Genomic DNA, 27,537 nt, shown 5'->3' with positions numbered 1-27,537 from the left:
AAAGAGTTGGTCACTTAGCTGGTGGAGCAACCTAGGTACCCCTCTTTTTCTTTTTCTTTTTTTCTTTTTTTTTTTTTTTAAACTGCTTCCAGATTTGGTGGCTTTCTGGCTCTGATCTGGGAGCTGGCGGGTGGAGAGGCAGCTTCTATGTCCTCCAGCTTCTTACTGGTGAGAGAGGCAGCAGTTCTCTTGGTAGTCTACTTTTGTGGTGTGTTTCTAAGTGTCCTTGAAGTTGGGTTTACACTTTCCTGTGAACCTCTGAGTAACTTACAAATTCATTTCTGCTAAACTAGCTAGAGAAGCTTCTGTGGCCTGCGCTTAAGACTGATTATAATAGAGTAACTGGTAACAGGAAAGACTGGCAGGAAAGACGCTCAAGGAAATGGAAATCCGAGATGAGCCTGCTGGCTTGGGCAGATTTGAGAATACACAGATACCAGTTACCATTAGCAGATGGAGCACTGCTATCCTTGCCATTCTGTTGTAGGACTTAAATGGTCACCTGCGGTCATCTGGAATGGAGACCCCACTGAAAACAAGATTTGGGCAGATCCAGTGTCTGCTTTGATAATCCAGCATGGAAGGGATAAGAAATAAGTGTTAGGTGGGCTGTCTTCTGCTAATTGGCTTTAATAATTTAACTAACTCAGTGATTCAACATCTCAATTTAAGACATGCAGTTTCTGTTACTGCCCGTGTTTGTTTGAATTTCTCCAGAAGCAAAGTCAAATGTGAGTAGTTTCCTTGAGATGAGATGCCAAGCATCACAGTAAAAAGGTGAGTTGGGAAAGGGACAGTAGCTAATGAGTGATGCATTATCAAGCAAGCTATCAATAGAGGTGACTCTGGGTGGCATTCTGAAATGTGCCCCAGCTTTCTCATTGGGATGAGGAAGGTCTTGTCAAACATGAGTGGATACAGGATGCTTCCAAAGTGATGCAGTCATTCCTTGGCACTGCCAGCCTTCCTTGTGTGTGGGCAGAATGGGATGCATCAGTCCCAGGATGTCTCAGGCATACAATCACTGATGATAGCTTGTGGAAACTGGGGTGCCATGCAGGAAATGGCAGGTGCTGAGGGGTGTCTATGTAGCATCAGTGGAATCTGGTACATTTAAATGAACTTATAATAAAGTTGTAGATCAGGCCCGGAAACAGTGTACAATTGGACACAGAGACTGATTCCATGGGTTTCTGGCTTATAATGCAGTTGAATTTGTAGCTTTGCTCAGTTTCTTAGGTGACTGGTTATTAATGGCTGAGATCCAGAGACTTTGAATGATGACATTTGATGAGACTCAAGTGAGTCGTATTATCCCGGTTCTCCCAACCTCACTGAACTGTCATTGCCAGGAGAAGTAAACCCTCTGTAGTCTAACAAGGCCTTGCCAGACGACCAGACAGTGCTGACCTGAAGTAGTCTCTTTGGGGATGTTCACTCTTCCACCATAATTGACCTGTAATGAGAGTTAGATCCCAACATGCCTCAGGGCCTAATTACACAATCACATCTGGGAGCAGAAGTCTAATGTACTAAAAGATTTATAAGATTTAAAAATTTATAGTAGCACAGCCCAGACAAGTATGTGTAGGATGGATTCCAAGGGTGCTAATATGATTTCTGGTCCTGCTGAATTTATCTCTATGTATCAGCTTACCAAAGATTCTGCATCTAATGAGCTGTCATGTGTACCGGGAAGGGGTTTGTTTGCTTGACTATTGACTGTAAGTTGGAAACCTTGATGCATTGAGGAATATATGCTCAGAGGAACACTAGCATTTTCCAAAAAAACCAAAACAAAACAAAAACAAACAAACAAAAAACCCTGTAATGCCCATCTTCCATAGACCAGAGGAGGAGATGAGAGTTGCTGCCCTTGAAATGGGCTCCTGAATACAACAGGGATGATGAGGTTCTATGGGGCTGAAATCAAATAGCAACACACATAACTGACAGCAAGGCAGGTCTCATTGCTGTAACAGGCTGCAGGGATGTGGGTGGCGAGGGGAGGTATTAGCATTCTTTGAACCACAGAGATCTCAGGTGGTGAAATCAGTGGGCAGCCCACTAAAGTCATACTTCATACTTGATTTGACTTGGGGCATCATGAGGGAAAGTCATGACCTTCTCAGACTTCGCTTAGTTCACTGACCAAAGTTCCTTGAATAAATGGGGAGTCAGGGGACCCTTGAAGAAGAATCATCTGGTAAGAAGACAAGTACAAATTGAAAATCTTTCTCCTCCTTTTTGAAAGGGATCTGCAGCCATTTACTGGAAGAAAGAGAAAAAAAAAAATACCCAGGAATTTCTGGAATGGTTGGATTCTGGCTCAGAGTCACAGGACTCAGGATATCACTGTGGTCTGCTGGTCAGAACAGGGCTGCTTATGTAGGTCACGAGGTAAAGGGAGGTTTCACCTGAATCCCACCATGTCACAACATGTCTTCCACCTATTTATTTCCTGAATGTAGAGGTGGAATGGGCACACTCAGCTGTCAGCTCTGTGGAGGGGAGCCTAAGACTTAATGAAGGGTCCAGGACAACTCACTGATGTGTCCACTCCTCACCAACATTATAGGCCAAAGGAAATAGCCAATCATTGGCAGGAGGGGTGCAGACATCAAATCTTGAAAGATTCAAAATAGTGAAAAGGGCTTTGTCCACATAGAAGACACATGATTCTTGGAAAGTAGTAGTAAAGTACCAGAAGCCTAATCCCACTCCAGGGAAAGCCATGTGATCATCTTATCAGAATAAATCAGCATGGCTCCCAGTTTGATATGAAGTTATTATCCTGAAAATTATCACCCTCCCCTTGTATTCTAGTAAATAAGAAACAATAAAAGCAGTTTTCTTTATTCTAGGTAGCTTAAGGACTTGGTTCTCTCATGATCTCACAGAATATCATGTTAATCTGCTACATGAACAGCATCGTGGTGATAACTAGGCTATATGGTACTAGTGATTGGGTTCTGAGCAAAGCCATACTCTCCTTTGGAACATAATCATTCTCTTTTAAGGAAAGCTCTTGGTTTGCTTTTGGGCCCTGGTAGAGACTGACCTCTGCATATCAGTAGACTATTTAACCTGAACTTTCCCATCATGGACTGGGTATTGTCTGAACTATAAAGCCACAACTTTGAGTATATGACCATAACTTTGAGTATTTGGCTAGCACTCCCTCATCACTTGGAGGTGGCATGGGATCTTACAGGGGTGAATAAACTGAAGAACATGTGGCTCACAGTATCAGTGTGGGTCCTCTTGAGGTCCCGTCTTATTCTCAGCCCACTGCTAAGCCTCCGGGGGGATTCCTGATGGCCAGTCTGATCAAGGGGGAGAAGTTTTGAGCTGGGTTTACAGAATGGTGCCACAGATATGCTTGCATGGGTGTGAACTGGACTATTGTGGCTTTGTATTCATATTCAAGTATGGCCTTGGAGGACAGAGGGAGGATAATTTCGTTCATGAGAAAGAATTGTGAATGATACACATTGTCTGCTTTCCTGGGGGGAAAGGTGGCCTGAAATCAGAATGTATGTTATTTCATGGGCTATGGTTTACTTTTGGCTGGATGGACAGAGGTTTTGAAAGAAAGAGCCTAGAGGAAAAAAATGACAAAAAGATCTAGGGAAGAGAATGTGGGTAATCCTCTCAAAATGGTGTGTGAGGATGTGAGAATGTTTGCAGCCCGTGTAGTTTTTCACTAAGGGGTGCTCGCTCTGAAGGAGTCTTCTTACAACCAAGTAGACAATTGATGTGCCCTGTTAATACCAATCAGCCTCTTTCCCCCACCATCCCACTGGTGTTTTGGTGGAGCAATGGTGGGCAAAGTGAACCAAGTGGCCATGGTGGTAGAATGAGAAAGATGGATCTTATTCCTTAAGTGAGGCTGACATCTTCTACTAAAGCTGAAAGACCAACATCCCAGTATCAGAGACCAACTGGAAGCCCTATCCTTGGAGTGGAGGAAGACCAGCCAGCTACTTGGAGGCAGTTAGATTACATTTGAACTTTTCCACTGTGGAGGGGTCAGTGATTCATGCTTACTGAAATAGACATTAACCCTGGGTATGATGCTTCTGTGACATCAAGAGGGAACTTACTAAATGCCTTATTCACGGTAGTGGTGTCCCACAGAACATTTCCTCCGACCAAGGAAATTATTGTACAACCTCCTTCCTCCTGCCAAGCTCAGTGGATTCACTGGTATTCAAAAGGTGCTTCATCACCCATATAATGGGGACCTTTTAGTGTGATGAAATAAGCTATTAGAGACCTAATTATAGTATCAGCTGGGAGTCAGCACCTCGAGAGGTTGGAATGGTGTCCTGCAGGGTGCAGTATATATTTTTAATCAGTGATCAATAGATGGTGGTGTTTTTTGACACCAAAAAAATGACCATCTGCGAACCAAAAGATAGACATGGAAGTGGAGCTGTCATAGCTACCCAGACATTTGTACATATTTTGCTTCCCATTCCCACAACTTCAGTCTCCGGTGGAGGTGGTTGTTTTCCACGCCAGGGACACAGAGATGGTCCCAATGAACTGGAAGTTGAGACACCACCCAACTCACATATCACTGGGTGAGCCCGCCAGAGCAAGGATAAGCATACTGGCTGGGCTGGTGGATCCTGATCATCAGGGGCGATATAGCTTTGCTATCACACAATACAGGGAAGGCAAGCATTTCTGGAACTCCAGGATTGACAGTGTGCCTCTTAGTAGAGCAAGTCCACTGATCAAAGTTAATTTTTTAAAACAACTTAACCTCATGAGGTGAACCTTTTGAGATGGAAAGTCCAGGTCATGCAGCAGATGGAGAAGTCTTGGCAGCAGCCATGCTTTTGAGCAAGTGGAACCTGCATTGTGTAGGGGAAGGAAGATAAGGAATACAGTAAGGTTGCTGCCTGCATGAGAACCATAGACATTATTTACAGGTCTGTCCTCCCCTTACCTCCTTAGATGTGCTTGTAGCATTATAACTAAGTGACCCCATTGTGCAAAAGCATCCCAGAACTAGAAGACACTGTGTGGATGCAAGCCCAGAAATCTGAAGGAGGGTTTTGAAATTTCATAGACTTTGAAAATGAGGTATTTTAGCCCATTTAACTTACATTTCAATAACTGGGAGTCTCTACCTAATATCAAAGTTTTAAGCAGCAGAAATTGCTCTATGGCTTAGACCAGGAGGGCTCTTTGGGTCATCCAGAAAGTAATTTGGTTTATAAGAGTCCAAAATCCAAAGAGATGGTCTATGTGTTGAGTGACTTTCTAATGGTAGGAGAACAAGATGACACCCCTTGCTTTGACTTTGGAGTAGGTATTCTAAAAGGCTCCCAAATTCTGGAACATCAGAAGCTGAGCTGCCAGGTGCTCTATTTTTATTGTATTTATCTTCACTTCCCTGTCATGCAGATGTTGAAACAAGGCTTCTGGGAACTTTCCATTTCCTGCCCTTAGGGTCCTAATCATCATATTGTTCTTGCAGGGAACAAGTGTGGTGTCTAGTAGGCTGGGCTCATAGGTTGCCATCGGCCCCTGAGGTCTGGTTAGGGCATGAAACAGGAGTTGTACATGATTCACTGTTGGATCGTACCACCTACTCATCCTCTGATCATTACTGTGGTCGTCCCCGGTTCTTCTTCCCTTCAGGGCAATCGTGACACCCTCTCAGTTGCCAGCACCCCCCTCCTTTAAAATCCTGGTGCTTCCTGCATCAATGTCTTCCTCAGGCCCTGAAGAAGGAGACCTTTGAGAATGTGAGTCCATGTGGGTAAGTGGAATGAATGCAGCCCCTTCCGTAAATGCAACCATAGTATATAGTCAGTTTGGTCTATTGAGGATGTTCCATACTATTTGGTTGAGCGCTCTCAAAAATCCACCGCCACAAATATCTTTCAGATTCTGGTACAAAGCACATTTCGATATCCCTTTTTAGACACTCTGTCTCTGGGACTTGAATCCTGAAGGACAGGTTGTCCTTCTAGAAGGTTGCTGGAGCTGAGGGTCCCTGGCTCCTGAACCCAGTTATCCAATTCCATAAGCTATGCTGTATCCTCTGTACACATTCTTTTCTAAGGAATCTCCAGTCCCAGGGCATTGGATACTTCAGGAAAGAGCAGCTGGGGGTGCTGCCTGGAGGGGCCACCGAACTCTGGCCAATGGCAGGTGTCCAGTGCTTTGCCATTGTGGAAGCGCCCAGGAGACAGAGGAGCTTGGGGGCAAAACACCTGAATGTATGGTTTTCAAATCCAGAAACTTTTCGAAGTATGATATCTTTCATATAATGCCCCCATAGTAGCTTTTTAAGAAATGCACGACTACCCTTTCCTTTCCATTTGTATTACTCACAGTGTCCAGACAGTCCTCTGGGGACAGTCACTTAGTGGAGGAGACAGGCACTGAAACTCAAACACTTAAATTTTCGGGCTGCTGACACACATTCCGTCAAAGAGGCCAGGATGGGTAGGCTGTGTTTATTTGCATAGGGCCAGGGGTGCCACCACCTTAGAGAAAAGATGGATACTAAAATACAGAGTTGAGGGGAACAGAAATAGGCTACCTTTCAAAGAAAGTCCTTGTGTAGGAAATTGGAGGTGTTTGACCAGGCGGTGGCTGAGTGTCCTACCAGCCTTTACATACTTTATTATTAGAACAGTAAGGCACATTTATAATTTGGACAGAGAAAAAAAATATGCCATAATCCCATTATTGTAGTGTCTTAAAAAATTCCTTATGTGTTCTTTGTTCCCATGGATAGATATATTCTTTTTTTTTTTTTTTGTATTTGCATAATGCCCTTCTGCTTTTCCTCTACTCAACGGGAGAGGTGGATGTTCCTTCAGGTTGTTATTTGATGGTGATCATTATTTTAAACCGAAAGCTCATAAAAGATTTTAGCTCGCTGGATTCCTACTAATAACTTGGGTACAGTTCGATGGCAGAGAGTTCCTGAAACATATTACAAATGAACCTCAGATTCATACTGGAACGTGACTTTGTTGTATTGGGTGTAGCAGAAGGCAAATAGAAGGATGGAACGCATAAGGAATATTAAACGTGTGTCATAAGCGGGCTCATTGTTCAGGAGATACTGGGGAATCTCAGAGGGCGCCTTAGGGTTAGACGACGAGCGCACAAGTGGCACGGGCACCATGCCCGGGACCCAGGAGCGCGATAAATGGGGATGGCGAGCCAGCAGCTGGCAAGGCACGGGGAAGAGCGTGGGAGTGGGAGACTGGATGACACCAGCTAGAGGGGCCGGAAGATGAGGATGGTCATGCCCCCCGGGCTGGAAGCTGTCACCCCTGGACGGGCCCAGGGCCCACTGGCAGCACCGCGGCTGCTCGTGGCAAGCTGCAGGTGCACCAGGTGGCGGCCTCTCTGGGGATCGAGTCCCCGCGTTTCTCCAGAAAAACAGAAAAAAACGAGCCTGCGTTACTGGCTCTAGGCCCCCGGTCCCCCCGCGCCCCGGCCCTGCTGGCCCTGCTCACCCTCAGCGGGCCGGCCGGCGTGGGAGACAGGGCCCGGCCAGGGGGTGTCGGGCCCCCCGCGCTGCTGGCTGGTTACCCACCTGGCCTCTCCCTGGGCTGCGGGCTGGCACTGTGTGTTACACGCATTTAATAAACTGTGTGCTTCTAGCACTTTCATTTGGTGCGTGGACCTTTTCATTTCCGACGGTTAGGAGGGCCTGCCTGGTGGTGCAGGTGAGGGCGACCCCTGAACCAAAGGGATCATTTCCCACGGGACAGGTCGTCAGAAGGTGTCCTACCCTGGAGACGACTGTCTTTGCCTTAAACTTTCACGGTTTTCCCAGTAAAGCTCAGACATTTGAGTTTACTTTCCTTGTAGGGCCATAGATTGGAACTAAAAAATGTAATAAATCCTTATGCAATGCCACAAAGGCGCAATATTTAAAACACAATATACCTTACTTATTTTTTAAGTGTGGACTAAAAAAATCCCCGAATGGGTTTAAGAGCAAGGGGTGTGCTTGGCACACTTGCACATCTGTTTTTCATTTGAATACATGGATGCTTAAAATTTCTCTCTTCTTTTTTTTTTTTTTTGAGAGACAGCGAGAGTGAGCAGGGGTGGCGGAAAGGCAGAGGGAGAGCGAGAGAATCTTAAGCAAACTCCTTGCTCAGCACAGAGCCTGATGCAAGGTTCGATCTCATGACCCTGAGACCATGACCGAAATTAAGTCAGAACTTTAACTGACTGAATCACCCAGGCACCCCTAAAATTTCAATTTCATACTTAGCACTGGTTTCTGAAGATACCCTTTGACTCTATAAAGACCAGATTTCAGCTCTTTACAGAACCCCCAGGTAATGACAGATGACATAAGAGGAAATGGCTGTCCTTGCTGAAGCAACACTGGATTTCCAAAAGGCCTTGCAGAGTACCTGCTGAGTCACCTCTAATCAACACTGCTGGGGTTGAACTTATGAAGAGGGCTCTGAAGAGTGGAGGGAGAGCACCCACACTGGCGAAGCACATTCGGAGTCAGTGGGGGACAGCCATCGTGTTTCCTTGTCGCAGTGCCAGCCTCCCGCGCCCTACTTGGGAAATTAACAGGGTAAATGAACATAAAATGAACGAGTCATCTCCGTCTGGCTCCTTCTCCCATCCTCACTAAATACTGACAGGTGCATGGCCCCACAAAGTCCCAGGCTTGGTGAGTCAGAGGCTCACAGACCTCCAGACCCCAGAGCATTTGTCACCTGTCTGGCTGTGCCCAGCCAGCGCTCGGGGCCCCGGGAAGTGCACACCGTTACTCTACCACCAAAGGACTTGCAAGCTTCTTCACGGTGGCACAAAGCCAGCTGATATAACACAATTGCCAGAGCAGTTTAAAAACAGGAAAATGTGGTATAGACATTTTCTAAAATGGTCAGCACAGCGGGCTCAGGCCTGGGGGAGGTGGGGCCATCAAGTGGAATTGAAGACGGAGGCTTCAACCTGCGTAGAATACCTCCAGGTAGAGACCATTTGTCTTGCTGCAACGGCTTTAAATAGTCCATAAACACCCTGCTTTTCTCTTCTCTTTTCTCTTCCTTGGCACTCATCAGAACTTGGCTTGTTCCACAAGGTACTTAGGACCTAGGCATCTACTATTTGTGGTGCTGAAGTATTCCATGAATAATAATGACAATTATGGTGATGTGTGAATTGCTGGATCATTCCCAATGTGCTCTGGTATTGGGAAACTCAACCTCGTGCCCTGACGGCCCAGCGGGAATTCTCGTCTACAACTCCCCATGCCCCCCGGTTCTCACCTGCACATCATCTCTGGCAGTAACTGACTTCCAGGAGTCTTGACCACATATTTGCAAGGGGCTGGTTCTCTGCCTCTGCCTCTGCCTCTGTGCTCAGTGTGGGCCTCCCAGGTCCCTTTCGTATACTCCACGCAACTTTCTCAGCCCCAGGTCTCCCCGGGGGGCCCTTTTTGTCCCTCCCCCATCAGATAGGGATCTCCCCACATCTAGCATGTTTCCTCCCAAAGCCTGCGTGGCATGTGCTTGTTTATCCACAGGACTGTGAGTGGTCACTAGCATGTGGCCTGTAGTTGGGGGGCACGTGGGGGGACAGTTGTTCTTCCCTGCTTTATACAAATCGACAGGATGTGTCCCCCCCAGAGACCAAAACCTTTTTGACAGTTGGCCTTATCTACTGATGCATCCCCTTGTGCTTGGCCCAATGCATCGTACTTGAAAATATGTTGACTTGAATTCCAATTTCTGGATAGATATAAGGGTTGAGAATGAAGCTGATAAAATGAGAGTGAGATCTGACATTTAAAAAATTATTTAGGCTTTCCCACATTAAAAAACAACAAACAGAATATGCAGTCCATTTTCAGATTGTCAAGGACACTGGCCAACTACATCACTCTTCTGGTCCCTGATAGCCTCCTTTTTGTTCAGGGGGTTCCCTGAAGTTCAGTCCATTTTTTTTGGTAAACATTAAGTGAATTTTGGTCTATTGTTTTGCTTGTATTTTATTGAGAATGAATATCAAGTAGAAATTCTACACTTAATGTCATGTAGATGAGATTAACCTGACTGTAATATCCCAACACTTTTATGCTTTAGAGGAAGTTCAATTTTGTAATCGGGAATCATTTCCTAATGATGAAAAGAGAAAAAGAGAGCTTTAATTATCAAGGAAAGAACCACACTGAGAATGGTCTATGTAGACTTTTTAAGTAAAAGAAGAAAAAAAAAACAAAACAACCAAACCAACCCCCAGGTATTGCTGCTTCTTAATTATGCAGTCTCAAGATAAGTGTTGGAATAATTCTTTTATTAGAAACTCAGCCTCTGTGAGAAATTCATAGTTTTGTTATTTGAAAAGCTTTTAAACGTTTCTTAAAAGGAATGATAATTAGAAGGAGACCAGCTCACCAGTCAGTCTCTAAACTGATAGGAATAGGAGCCATAATCAGGTTAACTGGCCGTACCTGCCTCCTCATTTAGAAATTATTGGTTTTGGCACTGCTCTGCATGAGCAAAGTGGACAATGCCCCTGCTCTCCTGGAGTTCACGCTTTTAAGAAGTAAAGGGAACACGATAAGCAAATAGTTACACAAATATACATATAACTACTTTCCTTTTTTCTTTTTTTTTTTTTTAAACTACCTTTCCTAGTAAGTATTAAAAGGACGAGTGGAACGTCTCCTGGGAGCACACCAGAGAACTTTATTAGGTTGGGGAGTAGAAATGCCCTTTGGGGTACTTAAGATGAACCTGGATGGTCAATAGGGGTTGAGCAGGAGGAGAGAGAAGACGGGTGTTCTGGGCAGAAGGAAGTGTATGTTCAAAGGCCCTGAGGCTGATAGTTCAGGTGATTTCAGGAAACCAAGGCAGGGAAGTATGGCCTGTTGGTGGACCCCGAGGACAGTGGCTTGCTGTGTGCGTGACAAGGTAAGCAGGGACACATCACATAATATGCCTGCTTGTATCTGTTGATGCCAGGACCTTCCACCATTGCTAGAACTACCCCCAGTTCACTCTTGAGATTTGTCAAATGTCTCTTTTGGGGGTGGTTAGTAAGCCTGTGGATGCAAGGCCATTTGCTCTTGAAAGTGAAGCCAGTCATCTTTCCTTCAAACCAGGTCATTTCCATTTTTCAGTTTGTTGGGAGCAGCAGGGCTTGACTTGGGGCAATTTTGCACCCCAGGGGACATGTGACAGTGACTGGAGACACTTTTAGTGGTCAGACTCAGGAGGAGGATGCCTCTGGTGTAAACAGAGGCCAGGGACGCTGCTAAACATCCGATAGGAGCAGAACCATCCCCAGGCCCCAAATCATCCACCCATAGTGTCAGTAGTGATGGGCCGAGGAACCCTGTTTTATTTTTCTAATGTATTTTTAAAAATTTGTACTTATTTGAGAGAGAGAAAGAGAGAGGGAGAGACAGCCCAAGTGGGGGAAGGAGCAGAGGGACAAGCAGAAATCCCAGGATCCTGAGATCATGACCTGAGCCAAAGACAGATGCCTGAACAACTGAGCATCCCAGGTGCCCCAGAACCCTGTTTTCGAGCAGTGTTTTCCAAATTTTAAGTTGCAGCCTATTACTGGGCTGTGAAATTTCCCTGCTGACAACATAGAGCTTACACAGACCCGAGAGTGTCACGTGTTGTAACTCTGCTCTATATGAATGTATAGCAGACGCAGGTGTGTTTCTGTATAGTGAGCTGCGCTGTCAAGTGTATCCTTACTGCAGGTTAAACAGTTTGAGAGTCACTGATGGAACCTACCAACCCCTTCCAGCCAGGCTGTCCTCCCAGCTCCACTACCCACCCCATCGACCTGGGCATGGGAATCTGTGCCTGCCACCCCCACTGCCCCCAGTGGGAGTCCAAGCTAGCGTCCTGGCTCATCACTCCTGAGGTGACCATGGTGGCCCGAGGCTCAGCCCTTCTACCTTCACCCCACTTCGGCTTCCCACTCTCCATGAAATTGTCCTTGACATTTCCCTCTGTCCGATGCACCACTCACCACCTTTCCTGGTCAATTCCTATTTAATCCTTGAAGACAGACCTCGAGTCCCACCTCCTCTGTGAAGCCTCATCATACTCTGTCCCTTGTAGAATTCACGGTCTCCAGCTCTGTTATCTTCACAGGATGTTGTCCCTTCCTCCATTATAACAGTCACCATCTGTGACTGTTCAGATGTTCATGGCTGCCCAACCAAGAGCTCCCTGGGGGCAGTAAGTGTGACTCACCTTGCTGTCTTTGAACTTGAGAGAGTGCCTTTCGCATAGGTGAGGCATATGTCAAGTAAATGCATGGATGGAGAGTGTCACTGAAAGTCCTCATCTTGTGAGCACCTGGGTGGCCCAGTCAGTTATGTGTCTGCCTTCAGCTCAGGTCACCATCCCAGGGTCCTGGGATCCACGTCCCTGCTCAGGGGGGTGTCCGCTTCTCCCTCTCTCTCTCTGCCCACCCCCTAGCTCGTGCACTTTCTCTCTCTCTCAAATAAATAACATCTTAGAAAAAAAGTAAAATCCCCATATTGCCAATTATTTCATAAACTGAAGTATCTTTTTGAGAGAAAAATCTTTGAAATATATTTGCTGGATTTTCATGTCATGTACATTTTCCTTCTGTGTTTGTGGAGTCTATATATTTTTCTGATTATTCAACAAATGCATGCCTATTGAAGATACTTTGGACAGAATAGGAAGATGTAAAAGGCATATATATGTGTATATATATACAATACTATTTCTAAGGATATGATCTATGTGTATACATCAATAGATATAGATATATAGATACAGCTCTATCGGTATAGCTATGGATCTATACATATAGCTCTAGCTATAGATACGTAGATACGGATATAGACACACAGATAACAGTCCCACCATCCGCTGGCAGGATTAGTCTAAAATCACAAGGTTTGGGTGCCCTGGTGTGGTGGCTCAGAGGTTGAGCATCTGCTCTGGCTCAGGGCGAGATCCCGGGGTCCCGGACCGAGTCCCCCATCGGGCTCCCCGCAGGGAGCCTGCTTCTCCCTCTGTGTCTCTGCCTCTCCCTGTGTGTCTAATGAATAGATAATAAATCTTTTAAAAACATAAAATAAAATGACAAGGTTTCCTTCCTGTCACGGATTTGGATGGATTTAGCCATCAGCCCAGCGCACAGGCACAGCGAGGGCACCGCGGTCGCAGCTACCGGATGCACCCGCGCACTCGCCTGCTTCCGCGGCCCCCGCCGCCCGGGCCCCCCGGCCCCCCAGCCCCCCAGCCCCCCAGCCCCCCAGCTCAGCAGGGCCCCGCAGGCCGCCGGGCGCCGGCTGGGGCGGGCCGCGCTCTGCTGTCCCCGTGCGTCCCGGCGCAGGAGTGCAGGGGGCGGGGAGCGCCGCGAAGCCCAGGGACGCGCCGAGTCCCCGCCGCGGGCTCTGCAGCCCCGGGAAGAAGCGAGTGTTACGTCGTGATTGTCGCCCGCTCGTGGGCTCGGCGCCCAACCCAAGGAAAGTCGGAGGCTCTCTCCTGGGACGAAGGGGCGTCAGGGGGTCCGGGCTCGCGGCTCCTGGGAGGGCCAGAGAGGAAGGCCGTGTGTCCCCCCGTGGGGCGGCGGGAGCTGCGCACCTGCAGGGGAAGAGCCCGCCCGCAGGAGCCGCCTTGGTCCGCTGGGGCGAGCCGTGCCCGCCGTCCCGCCGCCGGTGCCAGGGCAGTGGGCTCGAGCGCACGGCCCGACGGTGCGGGACAGAGAGCATCCGGCGGTGTGGGTCGCTGCCCTGTCCGCCTTGTCCTCGAGTTTGGATGGATCGGTCACTAACGTGTCAAAGGCTGGAGATAGACATCGCCTGCTCATCCCTTCCATCCGCCTAGAATGTTCTCTACCCGCCAAGACCAAGTGGCCCGGGCAGTGTTCTGTGCTCCCTGCGAGCCCCCCTCACCGGCGGTGGGCAAGGGTGCGAGGTCCCCGCGGCTCCTGAGGCCCCGCGTGGCCGGAGTCCAGGGCTCTGCAGAGGACCCGTAAGTGGGTGCTCCCTTGCCCTGAGCGTGTGCTTCCAGTGCCCTCCTGAAACCTAGGGAAGTTGTTAACCTTTCCCAAACCTTTCAAGTCATTTTAATGATTTTGTGGACGGATTTGGAATATGGGTAGGAGTTGCAGAGGGAAATGTCTAATGGTTAAATATAACTTGGATATATTTTTGAGGAAATTCATTTATTTATTTTGGAGAGAGACCGTGCATGTGCAGGAGTGTGAGGGTGGGATAGAGGGAGAAGGGGAGAGGGAATCTCAAGCAGACTCCCCACTGGGTGTGGACCCGGACAGGGGGCTCGATCCCACGACCCAGAGAGATCACAACCTGAGTTGAAATCAAGAGTCAGGGCAGCCCAGGTGACTTTGCGCCGCCTTCAACCCAGGACATGATCCTGAAGACCCAGGATGGAGTCCCACGTGGGGCTCTCTGCATAGAGCCTACTTCTCCCTCTGCCTGTGTCTCTGCCTCTCTCTCTCTCTCTCTAATAAATAAATAAAATCTTAAAAAAAAAATCAGAGTCAGAAGCTTAATGGACTGAGCCACTCAGGTGCCTCTGTATATAACTGGGGTATTTAGTACAGTTGCACTGAGCTTTCCTCGAAAGGAAAGACCTTTCAATGACTGGAGCCTTCGCTTCAGGTCATAAAGGGAGCAGCTCCCAGCAGCGCTCACCAAGCCCAGCCTCTACTCTGCTTCACTGGAGGACAGAAGCCCTTCAAGGCTTTCTTTTCAGGACATGGTGTCTTAGTTGAGTTCCTTTCTTACCTGTGATCCCAGCCAAACCACTGAAGTCTTCTGAGTCTCCACAACCTCATCTGCAAAATGAGGGGTTGGGCTGGGTGATCTTCAAGAACCTCATGCAACTCGGTGATTCTGGATCCTAAACTGGGAGATGACACACGCGAGGAGGTCACATGTGATGGGAGAGAATGTCACAGATGGGAGTGGAATGTTTCCACTGGTTCTCTGAAGGGTGGTAAAACTGGGGCAGGAGAACTTTAGAAGCCAGATCCCCCCAGGGAGTTTTGGGAAGTTGACTGTTCGAGAAGTTCTTAAGGTGGTTCGGCATATTTCTAGAGTCTCAGGCTGCAGCAGGGCTCCTGGGAAGCTGGTCTCCCAGGAAACGGGCACTGAGTGCAGGCAGACACTGAGCCAGCACTCCAGGACACTCAGAGGAGGAGTGCCAGAGACCGTACTAGGATGGCCAAGAGCACTTCACCCCTGGTGCCATCTTCACTCCATACGGCTGTGTCCATCATCAGAGAGTTTGAGTGTCATTTCTCATCTGACATGACTACCTCTGTACAAACAAATCTGCTGCGTGCCAACAGGAACCTGGCCATCATTAAGTCCTATGGAAGAAATGTCCAATCTTATTTAGTCTGCAACCATCTTCCATCCATTCACATCACTGTCCCACTGCACCACAAGGAAAGCAGACCCTGGAGATCTTGTACGCAGTAGCACTGACCACTGAAATAAATGAAAGTAGCCTTTACAATAAGAATTATAGGGAGCCCTACTTCTGCAGGCCATTCATAGGCACCACACTCTTGACCTCACCATGTGGTGCCCAAGGGATTGGGAACCATGAACAGATAGGGCTGGGTCCCAACATACATGGTGGGATGGCTTCTCAGTGGTCCCCAGCACCAGTGGCTACTATTTCAGGCCTTTGCTGGTTGATTTGACAGAAGTCTATTGTGGTGTCTACTTCTTCCCTAAAGTGCTTTCTGCTTTACTTCTGTGACTGTACAATTTTCTCTTACTGCTCTTAGCCAAATCTACTTCTTGTGACCATTCTCTAAATAAGGATGGTCAACAAACACAAGCTATAATAATGATGAGTATTATCCATGTCCCACTGCCACCATCGAGCTGAGGCCATGACACACTGTACTGTAATTATGGGCACGGCCTCCCAACGGATTTCTCATCTGTCCTCAGCTCAAGCAACCCCGCACCCCATCCCTCCTTCATATCATTCAAAGGGATCACCACTAACGGCAATTGTGGAGGAGATCTCTTTTCTGCTTAAACACTTTAATGCTTCCTAATTGCCAGCAAAATAGATCTGAACCCCTTTTGATGACCCAGACTTTCATGGACTTTTTGAAAAAGGAGTTGAAAAAGAATGAATTATTTTATCTTTGCAGTAAGAAGGACATGTGGATGGGGTTCACGTGGCACCTGGAGAAGTTTTTGGTGGAGTTATGAGAATTGCTGCCATTTGTTGAATAATAACTATGTTTTAGGAACTTTAATATATATTTCATTTATTTCTCACGAAAATTCTATGAGGTTCATCTCAAACTATTATATCTCTATGTCACAGACAAGGAAATGCAAGCCCAGAAAGGATCAAGTGAACTGAGCAAAGTTGTTCAGGTGGTAGGTGGCAGAGCTGGGACTTGAATCCAGAGCAAGTAACTACCCAGAGCCTGAGGCCACTACCACCAACCCAGATTCTGTGAGGCACATAGGACTGTCGCTGGGCACTGAGCAAACTGGAATTTTTACTTATTTATTTTTTTAAGCTGGGCATGGAGCCGAACATGGGGCTCAAACTCATGACCCTGAGATTAAGACCTGATCTGAGATCAAGAGTTAGATGCTCAACTAGTGGAGCCTCCCTGATGCCCCTGAGCAAACTGGAATTTCCATGACTTTGGAGATAAATTCCTAAACAGAAGAATTCTTTTGTATAAGGAAGGAAAGAATATTTCCTTAACAAATTAGATATAACTTCTCCTCAATGGAAAGTCATGAAGACAGTGACCAAGCAAGAAAACATTGCCTTATTTTCCGGGTTGTGCAAGAGAAACCCATAGAATGCCAGCTTCCGGCTTCTGTGCTGCCTGAGGAGAACTGCAGCCCATCAGAGCCATCTTAGGCTCTGAAATTTGGGGCCTTTCTGACTGTTTACTGCAAAATGAATATTTTACATTTCTAAGGCAAACGCCTGTGGAATGAGAAACGTACGTTTTTAGTTTTAACTTAAATGTTTTAAAATTTAAATACAAATGTTCTTGTTTAAATAAACATACCCATCTGTTGTAGGAAAAATAACTTATTCAGGGTACATTTTCTTCAGAACACAAACATTTTATTTTCAATATAACAATACTAGTCTGTGTTGTGATTTGTGTTTCGGTCATCTATTGCTGCGTGACAAACTGCCCCACTGCTCCATGGCCTCAACCAGCAGCAGTGACATGTATTTTGCTCATGCATCTGCAATTTGAGAAGGGGTTACCAGGTCCACCTAGCAGCTGAGCAGTGTGAAGGCTGTCTGTTGGCTGAGACCTTCGCTGGGGCTGCTGGCTGGGGCTGCTGGCTGGAACTGTGGCCTCTCCGGGACCCGAAGCTCTCATAACTTGGGAGATGGGTTCAAAGGGATAAAAGAGGGGACCCCGGTAGATGCCCTATCAGTTTTTCTGAACTAGTCTCTGAGATTGTGTAGCATCATGTTTGGCACATCCTATTCATTACAGCAGTGACAAAGGCCTGACCAGGACCAGAGGAAGGACAGTAGACACCATGATGTAGGAGTGTCATCCCTTTGAGGATGGAGGTTTTGTCTACCTTTCCTCTGATGCACACAGCACGTGGCACATGGCCCATGGTTGCCCACAGTAGGTCCATGTTTGTTGAATAAATAAAAACTCTGAACATTAAATAATAAATATTTAATAATAAAAATTCCAATAATGAATTTGGAAAAGGTTGGGGCAGACACCTGACCAAAAAAAAAAAAAAAAAAAAAGAGATGAAAAGATTCTAAACATCATTAGTCATTAGGGAAATGCAAATTAAAATGACAGTGAGAGGGGATCCCTGGGTGGCGCAGCGGTTTGGCGCCTGCCTTTGGCCCAGGGCGCGATCCTGGAGACCCGGGATCAAGTCCCATATCGGGCTCCTGGTGCATGGAGCCTGCTTCTCCCTCTGCCTGTGTCTCTGCCTCTCTCTCTCTCTGTGACTATCATAAGTAAATAAATAAAAATTAAAAAATAAAATAAAATAAAATAAAATAAAATAAAATAAAATAAAATGACAGTGAGATACCACTACATACCTATGAGAGTGAATAAAATCGAAAAGACTGGCCACATTAAGTGTTGGTGAAGATGTAGACCAATTGGCACTTCCTTATGTTCTGGTGGGAAAGTAACATAGTAAAACCACTTGGGCCAACAGTTTGGCTGTTTTGTTTTGTTTTAACATGTTAAACATATAAAAAAAAACCATGTTAAACATATATTTACCATATGATCTGGCTATTCCACTCCTAGGTATTTAAACAAAGAAGTGAGAACATTTGTTCATACCAAACCTTGTACTCAAATGTACAAGCTGTATTTATATAGTCAAAATCAGACAAAAATCCAAGAGTCCATCAGCAGATGAGTGGGTAAGCAGATTGTGGTATATCCACGTGATGGGACACTGCCAGGCAATGAAACAATGAAGTACTACAGAACAAAACAAGATGTGTAAATCCCAAAATAATGATGTAGACCAAAAGAGGCCAGAAATAAAAAGGTATGTACTAAAAAAAAAAAAAGTATGTATTAAATAGTTTCATTTATAGAAAACAGTGAAAAAAGCTAGAAAATGGCAGGATACAAAATCAATGCCCAGAAATCAGTGGCATTTCTATACACTAACAATGAGCTGAAGAAAGAGAAATAAGGAGTCAATCCCATTTACAATTGCACCCAAAAGCATAAGATACCTAGGAATAAACCTCACCAAAGATGTAAAGGATCTATACCCTAAAAACTATAGAACACTTCTGAAAGAAATTGAGGAAGACACAAAGAGATGGAAAAATATTCCATGCTCATGGATTGGCAGAATTAATATTGTGAAAATGTCAATGTTACCCAGGGCAATTTACACGTTTAATGCAATCCCTATCAAAATACCATGGACTTTCTTCAGAGAGTTAAAACAAATAATTTTAAGATTTGTGTGGAATCAGAAAAGACCCCGAATAGCCAGGGGAATTTTAAAAAAGAAAACCATATCTGGGGGCATCACAATGCCAGATTTCAGGTTGTACTACAAAGCTGTGGTCATCAAGACAGTGTGGTACTGGCACAAAAACAGACACATAGATCAGTGGAACAGAATAGAGAATCCAGAAGTGGACCCTGAACTTTATGGTCAACTAATATTCGATAAAGGAGGAAATACTATCCATTGGAAGAAAGACAGTCTCTTCAATAAATGGTGCTGGGAAAATTGGACATCCACATGCAGAAGAATGAAACTAGACCACTCTCTTGCACCATAAACAAAGATAAACTCAAAATGGATGAAAGATCTAAATGTGAGACAAGATTCCATCAAAATCCTAGAGGAGAACACAGGCAACACCCTTTGTGAACTCAGCCACAGTAACTTCTTGCAAGATACATCCACGAAGGCAAAAGAAACAAAAGCAAAAATGAACTATTGGGACTTCATCAAGATAAGAAGCTTTTGCACAGCAAAGGATACAGTCAACAAAACTCAAAGACAACCTACAGAATGGGAGAAGATATTTGCAAATGACATATCAGATAAAGGGCTAGTTTCCAAGATCTATAAAGAACTTCTTAAACTCAACACCAAAGAAACAAACAATCCAATCATGAAATGGGCAAAAGACATGAACAGAAATCTCACAGAGGATGACATAGACATGGCCAACATGCACATGAGAAAATGCTCTGCATCACTTGCCATCAGGGAAAAACAAATCAAAACCACAATGAGGTACCACCTCACACCAGTGAGAATGGGGAAAATTAACGAGGCAGGAAACCACAAATGTTGGAGAGGATGTGGAGAAAGGGGAATCCTCTTGCACTGTTGGTGGGAATGTGAACTGGTGCAGCCACTCTGGAAAACTGTGTGGAGGTTCCTCAAAGAGTTGAAAATAGACCTGCCCTACGACCCAGCAATTGCACTGTTGGGGATTTACCCCAAAGATTCAGATGCAATGAAACGCCGGGACACCTGCACCCCGATGTTTATAGCGGCAATGGCCACAATAGCCAAGCTGTGGAAGGAGCCTCGGTGTCCATCGAAAGATGAATGGATAAAGGAGATGTGGTCTATGTATGCAATGGAATATTCCTCAGCCATTAGAAACGACAAATACCCACCATTTGCTTCGATGTGGATGGAACTGGAGGGTATTATGCTGAGTGAAATAAGTCAATCAGAAAAGGACAAACATTATATGTTCTCATTCATTTGGGAAATATAAATAATAGTGAAAGGGAATAGAGGGAAGGGAGAAGAAATGGGTAGGAAATATCAGAAAGGGAGACAGAACATAAAGACTCCTAACTCTGGGAAACGAACTAGGGGTGGTGGAAGGGGAGGAGGGCAGGGGGTGGGGGTGAATGGGTGACGGGCACTGAGGGGGGCACTTGATGGGATGAGCACTGGGTGTTATTCTGTGTTGGTAAATTGAACACCAATAAAAAATAAATTTATTATTTAAAAAAAAGCTAGAAAATGCAAACAAATCTTTAGTAATAAAAATGAGGGCAGTGGTTTCCTGGGAAAGGGGTGGGGGTAAGGAAGGGTGGGAGTGGGGTGTGCAGGGGCCAGGAGGATTGTTTCATTGTCGTTATCTTTGTTCTCTCTTGCTGCTGTATCAAATTGTCATAAATAGTAGTTTAAAACACCACACATTTATTCTTTTCCATTTCTGAAGGTTAGAATTCCATAATGAATCCTAGGAGCTAAGCCTCAAGGTGTCAACAGGGCTGGTTCCTTTTGGAAGCTCCTGGGAGGATCTGTTCCTGCCTTTTCCAGAGTCCAGAAGCTGCCAGCTTTCCTGTTTCCTGGCCCCTCCCTCACATCATCCGACTTCCACTTCCTCTTATAAAGATCCCTGTGATCACAAGGAGCCCCTGGATTATCTAGGGCCATCCCTTTATCCCAACACTCGAAGGTCCCCACATCTGCAAAGTCTCTTTTACCATGTAAGGCAAAACACTGGAAGGTTCTGGGCGGGATAAGGGCACCTTTAGGGACCATTATTCAGCCTGCCATAGTAACAATCTTTTCATGGGTGTATACCCATGTCAAACTCATCAGCTTGTGTAGTTTAACTATGTGCAATGTACTGTATGTCAGTTATGCTCTAATAAAGCTATTTTTAAGAGAGAGAGAGTGAGAGAGAGAGAGAAACGTATATATCTTCCTGAAACAAAACCCAAGCCCACCTCTGAGCTCTGAAAACCACACTGCATAAGAATGATAGGAAGGGGTGTCTGAACTATCATCTCTCTGAATAATTATATAAATTTCAATTTAATCAGATATGCTCTATCATCAGTGCACAATAGAATCCAGACGTTTTAGACTTTCCAGCCACCACTGTGGTAGCCTTACTTCTGTTTCTGTAGGATACTATGAGAATTTTTAAAAAGGGATTAATCTAATGCAATCAACATAAGTGTTATAACAATGTATGTAATATATAATATATGGCATCGCAACTAATGCATTATGTAATATGATATATATTATATGATTATATGTAATATACTATCGTGACTACTGGATATCCTGTCTTCTTAGCATTCTTTCACATCCAATGTATAATCTATTAATTGGAGATGAAAATGGAGAGTTTTTTCAGTATTCTAACTACATTACTGTTGATGACATTTCTTCTTGCATTCGCTCCACTCAGCTTCTTAAGAATAATGGAGTCTTTGGTCTTGCAAAATTAATCCTTACAAACTCATTAGCTGATCAGCATTCCATTTAAGGCTTTTCCCCCCCCTGCATCGGTCATACAGATTTTCTCCGTTTCATGACCCACAGAATGCTTATTCAGAAGAACGTTTTATAAAAGAACCAGGGTTTCTTTGGGAAATTCACGTGTTGAAGGCCTAACCCCAGTGCCTTGGACTATAATTGTATTTGGAGATAGGGTCTCTAAGAGGTAGTTAAGGTAAAATGAGATCATATGGATGGGCCCTAAGCCTGTCTGAAGGGTGTCCTTATAAGGAGAGGAGATAGGAACACAGACACATTTGGAGGAAAGATCAGGCCGGGACACAGGGAAAGCAGCCCTCTGCGAGATAAGGAGCGAGGCCCCAGGAGAAGCCAAACCCTGCTGACATTTTGATCTTGGCCTTCCAGCCCGCGGACTGTTGTGTGAGCCGCTGGTCTCTGGTTCTGTGTCATGGCAACCCAAACGGGCAGAGGTGGGGAGAGGGAGACTTGGAAAGACATGTCTAGGACTGTAGTAGGTGCACAGGCTCACACAGTCACAGGCAAAGAGAAATCGTATCACTTCCGAACATTTTGGTTTTGTTTTTTTCTTCATTAGGTAAAATTTTGTCCCCAGCCCCCCAGCAAAGATTTGTCCTACCCCTAATTTTGCATTTCTCATGGCTCTCATGACACCCAGCACTGACCACATCCCTCCTCTCCCTCCATCCACCTTTGTATCTTACCCGGTGTCTTCAGGACTCATCAACATCTTGGCCTGTCCAGTCACAAGAACTCACATGAGCCCCAAGCCAAGAGAGGCTTTACCCCCTTGGGAAGTCCCAACCTCGGTGTCTGCAGGGAAGACAGGGCCTCCACCATCAAGAGGCCCCTGGGAAATGCATGCACTGCAAGAATATGATTCCTTTCAGGATAGAGGAAGATCATCCTTCCATCAGCTGTGGTTCTGGTTCAAGGAGATGCTGTGTCTTCTGAGGTAGTACCCCGGGACATCTGTGAGGGGCTCCTAATGCTTGTGAATCTGCCCTCTTGCACACCCCAAAGATGTAGCATAGCGAGCCCCACACTGAGCCACTTTGCTCTTTCCAGCTCATCTTTGCATCCAAATCCAGCTGAATGCACACCACAAGGAGGTGACGCTCTTACTGAGAATTAGCCACAAACCCATGATTGCTGGTGATTATTGTTTCTATTCTACTGTGACTGTGTTTGTATACGCCATATGGGAACACGTGTACACACACAAAGCCCCTTGCCAGGACCTTGGAGAGCCCGCTACGGAAGCCCCCTGGCAACTTATTCTTTACATGGAACTTCAGCTCATCATCTCTGGGTGTATCTTACAAACGTGTGCTCACTTCATCTCTTAGCCATGTCACTATTACTGGCTCTGTAATGTCTTGTTCTTTTCTCTCTCTCTCTCCCACAAGAAGCCATCCCTGGAAAAATCTACTTGCCTCTGCTCTGCATACTTCCCAATCCTCCCACCTCTCAGCACACCTTTATTTCTAGCCTTCCACATGCATTGTTCCTCATGACAAGGTGATGCTTGCTAGCACCAAGGATCGGCCAAGAGCATCCTAAATTCATAAAATGTTTCTCATCTATGACATGGGAGCCTGAACTGTCTAGGGAAGACATGATAACTTCCTTCTAAGGGGTTAAACATTTCTGTTGGCCGTCAGCAGGATGGGCTGGTGTACGCTGTGACTTTCCTCTGGGAAGATTAATGCTAGAGCCATTTATCTATGAACATACCTTTGAAGGGAAACAAATGAAAAAGTGGAGTTATAGTCCAATCTAATCTAATGAATCCCATCTGATGTAGAAATAACTTCAGAGAGGCTGGGGAATGGATACAAGCTGTCCAGAAGCATAAATCATCTGAAATTGTGCCATTGGGCTGGACTGCAGGAAAAGCAAGAACACATCTAGCTATATTCTTATGAGGTGAACTACTAAATTGTATTTATCTTTCTATGTATGGCCAATTCAGAAAAGTGCAAGTCTCCCCCACATTTTTCATTCTCTCCTGGGCTTTGAAAAATAACTTCCTATAACCCATTCAGTATACCTGTAAGGGGAGAATTTGCTGGCATGACTATCCCATCACCTTTCAAAAGGATTCCCAGTAGGTGCACCAAATTCTTAGTTCTAGTCTTCTTTCCTTGCCTTCTTGCCCGCTGGCAGCTAGAAATCCAGGATATTGTCATGCAGGTCACATGGGGACCAGAGCCCTGAAGATATGGATTTGGACAGGATTCTGACTTTTACTGGAAAAGTGATTTTGAGCAAGGCACCCATTTTTCCTCTTGTATAATTGAGGCCTACGTGAATGAGCGGTTCTCAACCAGCGGGGTTGGGTGGGAGGCAAATTTGGCCACAGAAGTCAATTGGCAACATCTAAAGACATTTTTTTGTTGTCACAATTCAGTAGTGGGGGGAGGATGCTATGGACTCTAGTAGGTTGAGGCCAGGGAGGTTGCCGAATGTCCGGCAATGCCCAGGACAGCCTTTCTCCACAACACAGAATTATCTGGCCCCAAACGTTAATAGTACCGTGGTGGAAAGTAAATGATCATTATTCAAATAATGTAGTGCAGGGTGAGGAGTGAACACCTGTCCTGTAGCAGACGCGGCACCAGACACATAAATCCTCCTCAAATTAATGTTCACAAAACTCTGCAAGTGTGGATATCGGTGTTCCCATTTCACACACGAGGCAGACGAGGCTCGGAGATACTAAGCAATAGTTGTATTGCTACCCTGTGCAGGATCCCAGACCTCTACCATGGGAAGGCATCTTGAACGTGTTCTTGTCTACTATTCTCATCTTCCCGATGAAGAACTGAAGCCAACAGGTCGACCCTGGCGAGAGGCAGAGGCTGGCCGGGAGCCAGCGGCCCAGCTCAGCGAGGGCCCAGGTCCTCTGACCAGTGCTGTGTGCAAGACAATGGTGGTGGGAGGACCCAGGTCTCCTGGCAGGGCCCATTTGGAGCTTCATCACCGGCCACTGTAGGCCTCGGCAGATCTCCAGATGCGCTGGACAGGTGCTCCTTCCCTGGCTCTGGGAACAGTAGCCCTGGCCCTGCAGGTGTGCTCCTGAGCGGGCTCAGATGCCGTGGGCAGTGCCACCGGGCTCAGGATGCCTCCCGCCTCTGCCTAGCTCTGTCCCTCAGCCATACCTCCCCTCCTCAGCTTGCATCCCTCCTACTCCTGCAGCTCTGACTGTAAAATAGACCCAGATGATGGGTCATTAGTTAGAATGTCTTGAAGCAACACACAAAAGCGTTAAGTTTTAAAAAGCTGAATCCCTGCGGTAATCGGTGGCAGATAAAGGGCACGGAATATGATTTTGATGATGAGGTGACACTTGGGCCCGTAGGCGTGAAGAGACTCTTGTAGAGAATAGACACCCAGGGCTCTGCGGGACAGGTGACAGGGCATGGGCACACCCCCTGCAGGCGCGGCCTCTGGGGCTTCCCATATTTAAAACTCAGTGTTTTGCCCCTCATCCTTCATTCACATCCTTGTTTTCTTCTCCTTTATCTTACCAGGCTTTAGGAAGTTCAAAACTATTTCTATGAATTACTTTTTGCCCTCTCTGAGAATTTGATGCACTTTCTCACATGAACTTGGAAACACAGATTTAAGGCAATTTTTTCAAGAAACTTTGCTGGGAGAGTCATCTTTTCCACTCTGTGGTACAAAAACAGAATTTTACTTATTTGCCATTATTACCATTTATGTAACATAACAACTAATAAATACCATATTAAAATGAACGTTTAAATGAATGCTGCCAATTACATAAGAGACATCAATGTAGCTTATATTTTTTCTAATTTAAAAAGTAATAGCTGTTTCTGTGTAATGGTGACAGGCACATAGTAGAAACTCAAGAAATATTTCCTGAATTAAATTGAACGTGATATGGAAAATCAGAAAGATACAGAAAAATATGAAATTTACCATCCCTACAAAATAACCCTAATAAAAATTGATGTGTATCCTTTTATCCTTGTGCTTACACACTTCTATATCATTTCTATCTACAAATGTACACACACATTTATATTTATAAGATTAACAAATTTGGGATCACAGTTCGCAAAATACGTAGTATTATAATGTTTAGAAAGTTGTGGTGTTGTGTAGCAGTTACAATACGAGCTAGGAGCCAGACAAACCCCAGGGTGATACCGAATCAGTTTATTTAACTTGTTGGCATTGCAGTTTCTTTCTTATTGTTAAAATAGGGATAATCATATCTACCACACATTTTTTGTGAGGATTCAATGGGAATCCTCAGGGAGGATTTAACATTAACATATTAAATACATTTAATATTAACATACATAATATATGTATTAACATAATACATTAAATGTATTAACATACATTTGATATTAACATATTAAAAATGCTTATGACAAGGTTTGACACTTAGAAGTTTTTTCTCTATTGTTAAAAATTCCATGGGGGAACTTCCTGGTATCAACATCTTCAAGCTCATCTATTTTTGTTTGTTTGTTTGTTTGTTTGTTTGTTTTTAAGCAGGCTCCACACCCAGCACAGGTCTTGAACTCATCCCTGAGGTCAATACCTGAGCTGAGATCAAGAGTCGGACGCTTAACTGAGTCACCCAGTGCCCCTCTTTTTGTTTCTTAAGCATTGATTCCTGGAAGTAGAATTATTGAATCGGAGAAGGTGATTATTTTCTCTAGAAAATTTCTACCAATTTCAGATGTTATAAAAGGAACTTCTATGAATTATTGAATATGGGCCAGGCACTGCTTTAAGTATATGCTTTAACTCATTGATCGCAGTGACAACACCTGTGAAGTAGGTAAGGTTATTCCCCTCCCCCACCCCTCCCTGCCCTTTGCTGGTAACTGATGCTCAAGGAACCCAAGTGATTTGGCCACGGTCACACTGTTAACAACTAGTGTAGACAACATTTGTGTCCAACGGCCTGGCTCCAGACCCCGTGCTCTTCCCTGTGACAGATTCTTATGAAGATCCCTGGCAGAAAATCAATAGGAAGAAGCATATTTGGCAAATCCTACATTCAAAGGAGGCAGCGAAGAGCAACTGCAACTTTCAGATTAGATGAGGAGGTGATGTTATATCCAGGGTCCTTGAGAGAGGGCTAAGGTGATGGATTCGGGGTGGGGAAAACCAAGGTGAAATCTGTGACTTGTGATAATGCCTATTGATTCCTCCTTGTCTCAAATTAAATAAATAACTTTGTTTACTTTGCTTGGGTTGCTTTGCATCCTGAGGATTTCATTATTGGCTCAAAACAAACCACATGCTTTTCACTTCCCACTGACTAGTGTAATGAGAGAGCATTTCCTACAGTCCCTTTTTTTTCCAGGACTCTGTGAAAGCCTGGTGTTCTGAGGTCAGTCGGCCATTGAGAAGGGGTTCACTAACTATTCTTTAATTCTGCTTTTGACCAGGGAAAGTCACTTAATAGAAAATAAGAATCCCTGTTGCAGCCAGAAGCCTATCCATCTTGTGTTCACATCAATAGCTGTCTCCACCCTGTCTAGTTATTTCATATCCTGATTATATACACAGGCATTTGAAATAGACCGCGGTCTGGCGCCAGATCCTTTTTATTTGCTTCAGTGACTAGTCAATTGGGAGGCAGAGTTGGAAACCTTCATGGTAAGAATTCTTGGTTCTTCTACAGAACCCTCCTGCACAATCCATCACATTCCGCTGAGCTCTCAAGAAGTCACAAGGGCTTCCAACTCACTCCAAGT

At 45.3% G+C, this 27,537-nt stretch overlaps 1 long non-coding RNA gene across 1 annotated transcript; it reads left to right on the top strand.

Annotated features, from left to right (window-relative positions):
- Positions 1 to 10,673: 10,673 nt before the first annotated feature.
- On the top strand, positions 10,674 to 27,025 carry LOC144323041 (uncharacterized). Its single transcript, XR_013388586.1, has 2 exons — positions 10,674 to 10,934; positions 24,538 to 27,025. It is a non-coding gene; the product is annotated as an uncharacterized LOC144323041 (long non-coding RNA).
- The last annotated feature ends 512 nt before the right edge of the window (positions 27,026 to 27,537 follow it).

This window comes from Canis aureus, chromosome 11, assembly GCF_053574225.1.
Source record: "Canis aureus isolate CA01 chromosome 11, VMU_Caureus_v.1.0, whole genome shotgun sequence".
Taxonomy (NCBI): Eukaryota; Metazoa; Chordata; class Mammalia; order Carnivora; family Canidae; genus Canis; species Canis aureus.
The sequence above is the reverse complement of the archived record's forward strand: the minus strand, read 5'-3'. Positions and strand labels throughout refer to the sequence as shown.